General features: G+C 41.4%; 1 protein-coding gene across 1 annotated transcript in view; it reads left to right on the top strand.

The window, feature by feature from the left end:
* Nucleotides 1-747: 747 nt before the first annotated feature.
* Nucleotides 748-12,541, top strand: part of RFX3 (regulatory factor X3) — a 288,648-nt gene continuing 276,854 nt past the window's right edge. Inside the window, exon 1 of the mRNA XM_015426016.1 lies at nt 748-840. The gene's annotated coding sequence lies outside the window, so the exon portion shown is untranslated. The remainder of the gene's footprint in view (nt 841-12,541) is intronic.

Here is a 12,541-nt window from a genome sequence, read left to right as displayed (position 1 = left end):
GGGGTGGAAGAGTGTGCGGGACAAATCGGTCAGTGTCAGGAAGAGTGTCAGGCTCCGAAACAAGCGCGGCAAGGGGGAAGCCAAGGAAAGCGAGTCAAGGGACAGGCACCCAAACGAAGCGCCAGAAACCCCTTCCTCCTTAACGGCTCTTTACATCCGGGACACCCAACTCTTATCGCCGCTCCCCCACAACCGGAAATGATAACGGAGCGGCTGCCAAGTTTCCCCACGCGGAATCCAGGAGTTCGCCCCTCCCCTTTAATCTCCTCCGGGGGGCGTGTTTGATTAGGGCATACGTTGGTGCCCATGGGGTGAGAGAACAACCGCCGCTGCCAACCGCTCCCCAGAAAAGACGGGCCGTCCCTGTTTTGCGCGCGCAGATGCACTAAAGGAACAAGCACAGCCCGCCCTTCCTCCCGCCAGCCGCCTTGGCTGTGTACCGTGTGATGAAGGACTCGAATGCCAAGTTCCCCTTCCTTGAGCGGAGGGGGGAGGCATGGGGGACGAAAGCCTGTCAGTCGCGCAGCAAGCTCCGCCTCTTCCGGGCCTGTGAGGCTGGGCCGCCGCCTCCTGTCCTCCTCCTCTCGCTCGCTCGTTCGCTCTCTCCCTTTTGTGAGTTATAGCAACCGTTGCCTTGTGAATCAAGCGCCATAGTCACCGTAGTCCTGGCGACTGTTACCCATCAACAACAACGGCTCCTCTCCTCCACCACCACCTCCTCCTCCTCCTGCTGCTGCTGCTCCTCCTCACCCCCATCCTCACCCCCTTCCTCATCATCACCCACAACAACAACAACCTCCACCAGCAAGAGCAACACCACCACAGCCCTCCACAGCCCAGGTGAATATGATTGTTATGTGCAGCCTCCCCCCCCCCCCCCCAATCTTTTTTTCCTTTTTCTCCCCACCGGCCTGACGCTCCGTGGTTGGGTTTAGACCGGTGAATGTGGAAAGTAGGGAATGCTGAAACGTGTTATGTGTGTGCGTGAGAGAAAGATTCTACCCCCGGCCTGTTTTGTGTGTTCTTTATATACCCCTCCCCTCCCCCCTACTTTCTCTGTTGTACTCTGATGGTGGCTGTAGCAATCTGGTGGAGTTTGGTTGGGGAAGGGGGGGTATTTGTACTGAGGGCATGGAGAATGGGAAGAGGATTGGTGGTGGTGCTTCTGGAGAGGGAGGCACACTTGTGGTCTGCTCAAGGTAATTGTGTCTGGGGTGTTCTTTTTTGTTTTAATCCGCTGCCCATTCTTTGTAGGGAGCTACTGGGAAAAGGGAATTAAGGTGGCTTTGTAATTCCGTATACTTTTACTCACAATTCAACAGCCCCCCAAATTTGCCGTGTACAACCCTGGGGTTGCTTTCTCTTTTGGAACGTGGGCCTTGGACCACAGCTGGGATTGTGTGGCTTTGGAGACTCGTGTGTGTGTGAGAACTTTTTGCTTCTGATCATCCTACCCTGGCTGGCTTTTTATCCTATTCTGTGCTTTATGATGAGTAGGTTGTTTCATACTTATTGCCATTAAGTTGGTCATTCATAGACACACTGTCTTCTTTGTGCTGAAATCTCCTTCTTGTTTATCAAGGGTTCCAGTACAACACAATGTTTCTTTGCTGTTAGAAAAATTGTAGAACTTCTTATGAGAAAATTATTTTTATACTTTTGATTTAATCCTAAATCACTACATACCCTAGGCTTGCTGTGTATCCACGTATGCATGGCTGCAGTATATTTGATGTGTTTTTAATCAGGGGGTCCTCTATAATGTTAAATCATTTTCATAAACAGCTGTCATTTTGCTTTATGAGATTGCATATTAAACTACAGAAGGCCAGGAAAAATATCAGAGAGATATAAATTTAATTTATTCAGTTTTAGAAGTTTTTCCCCCCTTGTAGCTTTCTTACTTTCCCTGGGGTATTGAAACTGGAGCCAAGTTGACCGTAAAGAATTTATAAATCTAAACTTGAAATGTAATCCTGTCTGTGGCTTCTAGTTAAGATCTGCAGTTTTGTACTGAGCACATATAATTATCAGATCTGTACAGACAGAAGAAAATATTCTTGATACTGGATCAGTTGGAGCAATTTTTGATGTTCAGTTACTTTGTACTTTACCCCCTATCCCCAGCCAGTCCTCTCATTTTAGTATAGTAGCAAATCATCTCCCAATGAGTGATTTTGATGATTAGACAATATATTGTTTAGACAGTAGTCTTGTGCACACTTACTTGGAAGTAAGCTTCACATGAGTAAACATGCATAGGATCAAACTGCATGAATACTCATGATTTAAAAGGTCATATTACTTAACTCCTGTTTGTTAATGTGATTTTGTTAGATGCTAATGTTTCCAACTGGATTCTTATTAATTTGGTTGATTCTGTATAAAGGAAACTAATTTAATTGTGAATATTATTGTTCTTTTCATTTGTGAAACTTCTATTGAATACATTCTTGTTGCTTGTAACAGTGCCAACAGAAAGATATTGATTTATCTGACAGAGCAACCTGTGAAGAATGTGACAGTGTCTATTATTCCTGGGACTGTCAAGTGCAGAGCAGGTTAGATAATTAATGCTTTGGTAAAGCGAAGACTGTTCTCTGAATTAAGACTTGTGTGTCACATAGTTTGACTCTGTAAACATTTTTTTTCACACGTATTGATAATGATGATATATGTGATCATTCCATGAGCCAGTAAAAGGCTGTGTAATATATGGATATGTAATTGTTTATTACATATTAATATGCAAGTATTTAATGTAATGTATATCCAAAGTTGTTTAAAAATAAAGACACTTAAATAGTAGTTATTTACTGGATAAAGCATATTTTCTCCTCTCCTCTGTTTATTGTACCCACCTGTTGTCTTTAGACTAAAATTATAGTTTTATAAAGGTAGGAAAGGAATGTGATTATTGTCTTTCTAGCCCATATAATGCAATAACACAATCTGTGACCACTAAGATTACAGTGTACCAGATGCAGAAAGCAAGATAGTATGAGGTTTGGCTAGTATGGTTAATAAGTTCTGCTTTGGTGTGATCATTGGAATAGTGAACCCACACACATATCCATTCAGCAGCTAGTAAGACTGTAGGGGAGGGGAACCATTCTGCCTTGTATTTTATTCCTGAACAGGCAAGCTTTTACCTATTATCATTCCCAGAGCAGGCTTTAATTAGAACCAATACACCAGTCTTGATATTTTAACCTTAGCTGTGTCTTAAGTATGATATCTCAGGGGTTGGCCAGTGCTATGTGTAACAAATTTAGATTGGTGCACTGTTTCTAAGTCAGTTATTCTTCTCTTGTAGGTGAATAGATAAGTTACTGAATCGTAATGATGCTGACATTACAGCTCCCCTCCCCATCTCATCTGATTAAAAAAAGTTTAAGGAAAAAAATCAAAGGAGATATTCTTTGATCCCTATAGGATACTGATGAAACATTAAACTAATTGATTGGGCTTTTTAAAGAAACCTGGTGAGAATCTTTGGCTGTATAATGGTTTTTGAGGTAATGTGTGTGGTAATTAGTCTGCCCTCTTAAGACTCTGGTCATGTATTGCTTTCTGAGTTCATAGTTCAAAAAGCATATCTGAAAACTTGATGAAATTCCTTCTTCTCTTCCTATGTCCTAACCAGATTTAGTCGCCCACCCACCCTTATCCTCTCTTTATTCACCTGATAGGTACATCCATTTGAAGTTTGGAAGGCCATTCCCTTTTCCAGATAAACATGACATTTATCCACCTGTTATTCTGAAGATCCATATTCTTGTTTACTGCAGTAGTGGTATACTGATTCAACAGTACTTTTTTTTTTGTACATTTGGAACCAGTTGTGATCTTGTGCAGGCAGTGGGTACACGTTTTCACGAGGTTGCATTTTTTTTGGCCATCAAGTTGTAGCTCACTTATGGTGACCCTATAGGCAAGAGATGTTAAGAGATGGCTTGCCATTGTTCGCCCCTGTGTAGCAACCCCAGATTTCCTTGGTGGTCTCCCATCTAAGTACTAATTAGGGCTGACCCTGCATAGGTTCTGGGATCTGGCGAGCTCTGGTTAGTCTGGGCTATCAAGGTCAGGGCAAGAGGTTGTATAGCCATCTTTATGTGTATCTTTAAGTTAGTCGGTGAAGTATGTCCAGCCACATGTGCACAAATCTATTTTAAATATCTGACGAACACATGAATATTTTGACACACACATAGTTGCTTTTCTTTAGCATCAACTAACACCTGACATGCATATATAGTTGCTTGTTTACTGGACATCTCTGCTTGCTGTGGTGTTCCATAGAAGGAAGCAATATCAGTTCCACTAGTACACAGAGGCTTATAGAAATGGCCAAGTTATTTTACTACCTTGCCTCACACTGAGTACTAGTTAACCACTGTGCTCAGTGTCTTGTCTTGTGGGCAGGTGTAGACTGAAGCCTTGGAAAGTAGCTGAATGCTGCTTTCTGTACGAAGAACTGCTTTTCCATAGTAGGAAAAAGTGGCATCTCCCAGCATTAACCAAGGTTTAAGAGTTTGTTCAGAAGCTTGATGGGACAGTTGCTTGCTGACCCAAATTAATTTCTTTACTTAATTTATATACTCTCTTTCTTCCCAATGGAGATACAGAATGGCTTACACCATTCTCTTTTCCTCCATTTTATCCTCACAACAACCTTGTGATATAGTTTAGGCTAAGTGTGCATGGCTGATCCAAGGTTATTCAGTGAGTTTCTGTGGCAGAGTGGGGGTTCTAACCTGGATTCTAGTCTGACACTAACCTGTACACTATGGTGTAAGATGCCAGAAAGGAAGGGAACGTGATCTGCCTCAGGCATCTCTTTCCAGATCTAGTACATCATAGTTCTTTATCCTTAGCCACTTTTTTGAATGCAACAACTATTAGTTTATCATCAATAAATAGCAACAGGCTAATCTAAATTGTGAGCATTCCCAACAGGAATCTGTCCAGCTTCCTCTTGGAAAACCCTAAGGAGAAGGTTCTTCAAGCTTTCTATTGGTAAAGTGCTGTTAGGAAGATTCTCTCAATGTCTAACCTAAATTTACCTTTCTAAATCTGGCTGCTTTTATGTTCATATCATGACCCACTGTTGTGAAATCATTCGGTGTAGTCAAAGCTGCAGCAGGTTAAGAGTGTAATTCTGCAAACAGCATGAGTCCATGTTGAATCTCTTGCATGTTTTGAGTTCTTCTAGTAAGTAGGTGCTTGTGTTCTTGCTGGCTGTCATGGGGGAAGTACAGTCTTTTGCATTATCCAGTAGTTCTGATTTGTACATTGAGTCTTGCATGTGCAGGAACTTGAATTATTCTCTGTGGGTAGGAAATGTTTTGAGTGTGATTGCAGGTATCTCTGTGTATGCTCCATTTCCTCTTTGTAGAAGAGAATGGAGAACCCCTGTGTTAGTGGAGCTGTGTATCACTGACTGGGGTTTTAGTATATTGGACCACTGACAGATTATTGATATCGTCTGTGTTGATTTGCTTTTTAGGAACTGCTGCTTTCAGTAGTGGTGAAGCAATGAGGGCTTTGTTAGAGTGAAACAGTATGTCCATGCCCCCTGATAACCAGTTTTATTGTTTAGTTATGATAATTATTTTAAAATCTGTATTTTCATGGCGTAATGGTACCATTTTTCATATTATGTTTGAAACTTTTTCTATACGTTCTCTCGACAGCATAGTTCAGTATATTACTAATGATTTGTCCACCAGAAAAGCAGATGTTATGCTGTACTGGTAAGAACAGTTTGTTTGTTTTTTTAAAAAACATGAAGCTTAGAGTACATATGCTACCATCTGATAGAATAGCTTCATTACATCTTTGTGGATTGTAGGCACTGATGTCCTCACTATCTTCAGAAAATATTGAAAAGGATTTTTTCATTAATGATGTATAGGTGTACAAAGCAAAGAAGCACATCCTAAATATTTATAAATATTTGCTGTGTCAGTACATTGGAACATAGGAGAGGTTGTGTAATACTTATTGCTGCAGTGGTGTAGCATAAGAAACCCCAATAGTAAATTGGCTTTATTGGCCTAGGTATTCCATCAACATGTTTTAAGAGTGGTCTGCTATGTACTTTAAAAACACACATACCTTGCATATCATAGAATCATAGAATGTTAGAGTTGGAAGGGGCCTTGCAGGTCATCTACTCCAACCCCCTTCACTCTGCAGGAGCATAGCCGAAAGATAGCCCTACAACATACCCGAAAGATGGTCGTCCAGCCTCCACTTGAATCCCCATTGGGCTCACAGCATGATTAATAAAACAATTTCATACAAGCAATGCAAAAACGTTTTCAAAATATGAATAAGAATAAACCCACCAGACTTGTTCTTGTTATGTATTTTATTGTTAGGAGATGTTAGAATCTTTTTGTGTTTTATGTATATTTTATAAGAATAACTTCACATTTATTTATTAAAACACTTCTGGACCATCTTTGCTCACAAAAAGTAGTCTTAAGGCAGTTTATATGGCTTGGTTTTGCATAAAAACATGGACCATAAGGCAGCTCAATAAAATCATGTATCAGATAATTACTTAAAAGCCAAATATAGTTCACTAAAAGCAGTCTGCTTAAAAGCCAACAGCAGAGAATTTAAATAAAAGCCCTTCTATAAAGAAATGACTTGCACATTTTGTCAAAGACAGAGAGGGATCATTATGTACTTCTACCAGCAGTCCCTTTGAAAGTCCAGAACCACCAATGAAAAAGCTGTGGAATGGGTTGCCACTTCCTGAGTTCCTTATATCCCTTTTTCTTAGGGCATAATGACTTTGTACAGTCATATTGCTACATGAATTATCAGTATATATTGTGAGTAAACCATTGTAATTAGGAGACACATATAATCTTTTATGAATTTATATTGGATTATGCCCTGAAAGCATATCAGACTAGTAACTTTTATGTAATTCCCAAGTTACTCAAGTCATTGATAATGCTGAAATGCATGTGGATCTCTACTGCAAGGTTGTGAAAACAATTACGTGATCTCATGCTAAATCACAAGTTTTCAAAAAGAATAGAAATGTGTCTTCTAGTTTCTATGAAATTCCAGATTATAACTTTTAAAAATTTAAAGGATATGATACTGGGTGCCCTTAACTTTTTTTCTTCTTTTGGTTTTTTATTTTTTTTCCATATGTGTGTGTGAATGTGTGTGCACCTGGAAGTCCTGGTGACCTCCGGTGACTGACCCCAACTAAGGGGCTGGAGGATATTCAGAGAGGTGGCTGAATAATGCCTGCCCCTGCCTCCCACCTTTGGTATTTCAAGGAGGTCTCCCATCCAAATACTTGTCATAGTCGACCCTGCTTAGCTTCCAAGATCTGATGAGATCAGGCTTGCCTGGGCTATCTAGGTCTGGGCGGTGCCCTTAACATTTCCGTGTATTGAAATTTTCTGTTTGCTTAATGATCTAGGAGCATGTTGTTACTTCTAGCCTGTGAACGTTATAATCATTCTCATCACTATATCTAATTCTCAACTTTGCCAAATCTATAGTTAATTAAATCTAGAGATTAGAGCTATGAGTAGGCAAGACAGACATTTCTATAAACCTGTGAAATACCCCAGGTTTGCATAGAAATGGGGTTACATAGAATGGGGTTGCATAGAAATGGGGGGGGGACACTGGGGGGTTAACCCTCCCCAAGTAATAGAAGCAGTGCCTGTAGCTTTAAGAAACAAACAGCCTCTGTGGCTTCTTCTCAAAAACATATGAAGGGATCCTTTAAATGCTTTTGAGGAGAAGGGGGGCGCGCGCACACCTCTCTCCTCCTGTAAGCCAGTGTGTGTGCAGAGTGCCCAGCAGAACCAATGCCACTGTGGCAATGTCAGCTCAACAAATCCAAGCCATGGTTCCCCCCCCCCCCCGAGCCCAGCATAGATGGTACATGTACTGAGTGCCAAGCAGTACCGGTGCAATGTACCAGTGCCCAGCAAAACCCAGTCCCTTCCCTTAAATGCTTTCTTTTTTCCCTCCTTCGAAAGCAATGGAAGACAGGGGCACCTTCTTTGGATGCTCTGTACATGCACTAGTTCTGTGGGGCACTCTGTACATGTACTGGTTCTGCTGGGCTTGGAACTCGCCCCCCATTCAGTTTCTACTGTAGAGACTCTCTGGTTTGACATCAGTTGCTTTTTTTGCTGTTTTCCTCCACAATTGGAAACAATGGTGAGTGCAGGGACCTGCTGGTCCAGTCTTTTTGAAATGGGGGGGGGGGTTGAGGAAAGGCACGAGAAGCTACACTGAAATTTTGGTACCACTACCTCAAAAAACACCCCCCGCTGATTGACTGTAAAGGTCCCGTAGGGTATAAAGGGGGTGAAAAAAATTGGGATTTCCGAAAAAATCCGAATACAATACCAGTATTGGAATTCAGTTTTTTTTTGAATCCTGAAATTTTTTTGGGTCCAATATATCCAAATAAGAAAAATCCTTAATTTTTTGTGCGCACACCCCATTTAAGTTTCAGACTAGTATCTGGGAGACCCAGGTTTGAATCTCTATTCCGCCAATGGAAGCTTGCTTGGTGACCTTGGGCCAGTTACACACACTCAGCCTGACCTACTGCACAGTTAAGATAAAATGGGAAAGAATGACGTAAGCTGCTTTTGGTTTATATTGTGGAGACAGCTGAGGTACAAATGTAGTAAAAAATAATAAATATAGCTGAAGATTGGGAGAACATAAAATGTAGGTTGATGGGTGGGAAGGAGGATAGTAAGCATGGACAGTTGTGGATATGGGGTTTGCCAGGATGAGGGAAGGAAACAAGATGTCCTGTGCAAGTTCTTTGAGTTTCCCCACCATGCAACTGGTCCTGGCCCAGCAGCTGGCACTGCACAACTGGGCTAGACTTTTCCCAGGGAGAGGCTGCCAGTGGAAAGGTAGGAGGAGGAACTGAAGATGGGGGGGGGGGGCAATAAGGCTAGGTTGCCTGGAGGGTGGGAAGGAGAGAACAAGGCAAGAAAAAGGGAGCGGCTATGGCAGCTTTTAGGGAAGGTACAGATGAAATAGTAGGGAGGAGAAAATGAGATGCTCCCAGCAAGTCCTTGAGGGTCCTCCACTTGTCGCTATATCTAATAGTAAAGTGGCTTTTTTTCTCTGCCACTCAAAAAAGCAGCCAAGCGAGGACACTCAAAGATAGGATAGGGGATTTTATTTGGTAAACTTCTCAAACATGCAGAATATGGCTGCCCTCCTGATGCTCCACGGGCTCCTTCTCTGGGTCTGTCCCAGTCACACTCCCTCCAGCCTCAGAAAGGCAGGAGCCTCCCTGGATCAGCTTTCCCCCAGCCGGCTTCAAGGCTCTTCTTTTATTCCCTTCTCCAATTGAAGTTCCTCCCCTTCCTGCTTTTCCCCATCCAGTCCCCCGAGCCAAAACCTATTTCTTTTTACCTCCGTCGTCCCTTGTTCTTAGCTTTTTCCTCCATTATCCTCTGCATCTGGCCTAACCCCCAGTTGGCCTCTGCCTCACAAGGATAGCTTGTCCCACCCATCTCTCCTGAGCAGGAAGAAGCTGCTGCAGTTCTGGCTACAGGTGAGCTCCCTGGGTGCAAGGCTGCCTCTGGCTCCAGAGTCCAAGACCCTGGGCATATCTGGACACAGAAAAATACGACTTCGCAAATCAACTAAAAAATTCTTCGAAGAATGGCCTGAGGACTGAATATACTCCCAAATACTTGTAGTATCTTGAAGGGGGTATCTGTTGGATTTTCACAATCATTTGTCTACCATCCCAATTCATTGTGGGGGGCTCCCACTTGCTCCCAAGAATAATAAAGCTTATTTCCCCTCCCCTAAACTTTCTTAATAAAAATGTATGTGTAAGAGTATAAGACGTAATAATGCTTCATTCTGTGCTGAATGGCCTCAGGTTCAGGGTTAGTTAACCAACGTTGTGCTATTTAGGGCTTTCCTGATAATTTGTCCTGCCTCCCACCCCAACTTGATGCAGTCTCCCAATTTGTCTGGTAGCCTATTATCCAGATAAGGAAGGTATAGATTACCCCCTTGCCTCTGAAGTCGTCTTGGTCCCTCAGTCCTCTGATAATGAAGGTAGGTAGTATGTTTGCATTCATTCAGATAATGTTGTGAAAAGTGTACTACCGGTACATTTTGAAAAACATATAACATAACTCATATTGCTAACCTTTAAAAGGTACTGAAACAATACTTTGTAAGTTCCAGTGTGAGGAGTTTATTATTAGTTTGCAGGTAAAATTTGCTTCAAGCACTAATTAAGAATTTATAATTTTTCACAGCTAAGTAGCTGTATTATACTTCTGATAAATCTAGCAGCTGAAATTTATTAAAATTACTTTAATGAATTTGAAGACTGATGTAGGAACTACTCAGTTTTGATATTAGCTGTGCTGTGTTTTCAGGACCTTTTCATTCCTTTTTTCAATTAGAGCTGCATCTTAGATTATACATAGTCCATGTAGATGGTGTTGCTGCAGAAATTCAGTTGGGGTGGTAAAATTGTATCTGGTTTCATCTTAACCATTGTGGGATCATGAAGATATAGGGTGCTTCTTTAGAATACTAAAGTGAATTCAAGTTCAGTATTGTTTATATAAGCTTTCAAAGAACCATTACTTAGTTATTTCAGAAATATTCAGGGAAAAAGTACTATAAACTGAAAACAACAACTGTAATACATTAAAAGGATGGTATATTCTGAGACACATAAGAGGTTATTGTTTTAGAGTTTCTTAATGTGTTTGTTATTTTGGAGATCTTTAGATGGCAGCCCTAAATTTATATGCAGCTGAATTTGATTACATATAAGTTATATATGTATTTTTCTTTTGAACTTGTTTTATTTTGTACGCAGTTTTTCTTGAAACTTTGCAGTAGGGCTGCTGAGAGCCACCATGGGCCCCTGGACTAAGATTCCATCTGGGGCCTCCCACCATTACCCTGATTCAAGCCAAATGTTATGACAAAACAAACCACTTGGCTTTCTGGTACCATGAATAGAATAGAATAAATTGTTATTAAGTAATTAAAGAACATATTTACTTAACATATGGATCTGACTGCAGGTTGCAGTAGGCTATAATGCAAAAAAAATGAACAAGCAGAATCAGAAGGACTCTTCCATCAAGGGACCCGGCCAGAATACTGAAGTGCGCTATAAATTAAGTACAAATGAGACACGAATTACCTTGGAACAAGCTACACTGCATGAAGTGAGAAATCAGTCTCAAAGTACTCAACTGAAAAAAATACTTTAAAATATTTCTACTCTCACAAAACAAAAAAGCAAGCTCACACCAATGTAAAGACGCTTAATGGGGAAGAAAAATTGGGGAGATGTGAAAAGTCACATATATCCACCATGGAGAGTAGACATGTTGGTAGAGCCCTCCCGATTTTCCCTGAGATTGTCTCCCCAGCAGCCATTTTCATCCCCCCCCCCCTTGGGGCCACAGGAGACTTTACACTTTTAGTTGGCACTAGAATGTCATTATACCAGTATAATGTGTATCAGGTTCTCTAAATTCCCAGCTTTTGTTTTTTAAAGAAGCAATATCTATTCCAGAGATATAAGGAGAACAGCATATCTGCGCAATAATAAGGGTTAGAGACTTGCTTTCTTCTAAAATGTGAAAACTGGGAATTCAGAATACATGATACATGTGGGCCCCTGGAATTTCCCCTCTCTTCTTGATAGCCCTGCATTAATTTTGTTGCTAATAGATGTTTTAATTGTTATAGTAATTAATTAGGAAAAAAAGTTTGTTTAGGAAATCTAAATTAGCAATTAGGATACTTGAGCTATATTAAGCAGAATTCTTCCTCAAGATGGATGTTTTTTAAAAAGGGGAATTGTTTCAGGCCATTGGTTTTCTTCTGTTAGAATCTTAGGAACTGCTAGGGTGAATGGTGGACGGTATCAGGAATGTCCTCAGCCTTATGGGAAGAAGCAGTGAGTACTATGACAGAATTCACTCTGAATGTAAGTGTAGCTGTTAATCAGCTGTAAATAATGTTGATGGATCAGGTAAAGAGTTAATGGGAACCAAATGACGAAGAGTTGGTTTTTATAGCCCGCCTTTCTCTAAGAACATAAGAGACGCCAATGTTGGATCAGGCCAAAGGCCCATCCAGTCCAACACTCTGTATCACACAGTGGCCAGAAATACCAGTGCCATCAGGAGGTCCACCAGTGGGGCCAGGACATTAGAAGCCCTCCCACTGTTGACCCCCCCAAGCACCAAGAAGACAGAGCATCACTTGCTCCAGAGTCCCTATCTATACCTTGTGGTTAATAGCCACTGATGGACCTCTGTTCCATATGCTTATCTAATTCCCTTTTGAAGCCGTCCATGCTTGTGGCTGCCACCACTTCCTGTGGCAGTGAATTCCATGTGTTAATCACTCTTTGGGTGAAGAAGGACTTCCTTTATCCATTCTAACCCGACCGCTCAGCAATTTCATGGAGTGCCCACGAGTTCTTGTATTGTGAGAAAGGGAGAAAAGTACCTCTTTC

Source organism: Gekko japonicus, unplaced genomic scaffold (genome assembly GCF_001447785.1).
Source record: "Gekko japonicus isolate JY-2015 unplaced genomic scaffold, Gekko_japonicus_V1.1 scaffold31, whole genome shotgun sequence".
Classification (NCBI taxonomy): Eukaryota; Metazoa; Chordata; class Lepidosauria; order Squamata; family Gekkonidae; genus Gekko; species Gekko japonicus.
Note: the sequence above shows the minus strand (reverse complement) of the source record. Positions and strands in the feature narration are given on the sequence as shown.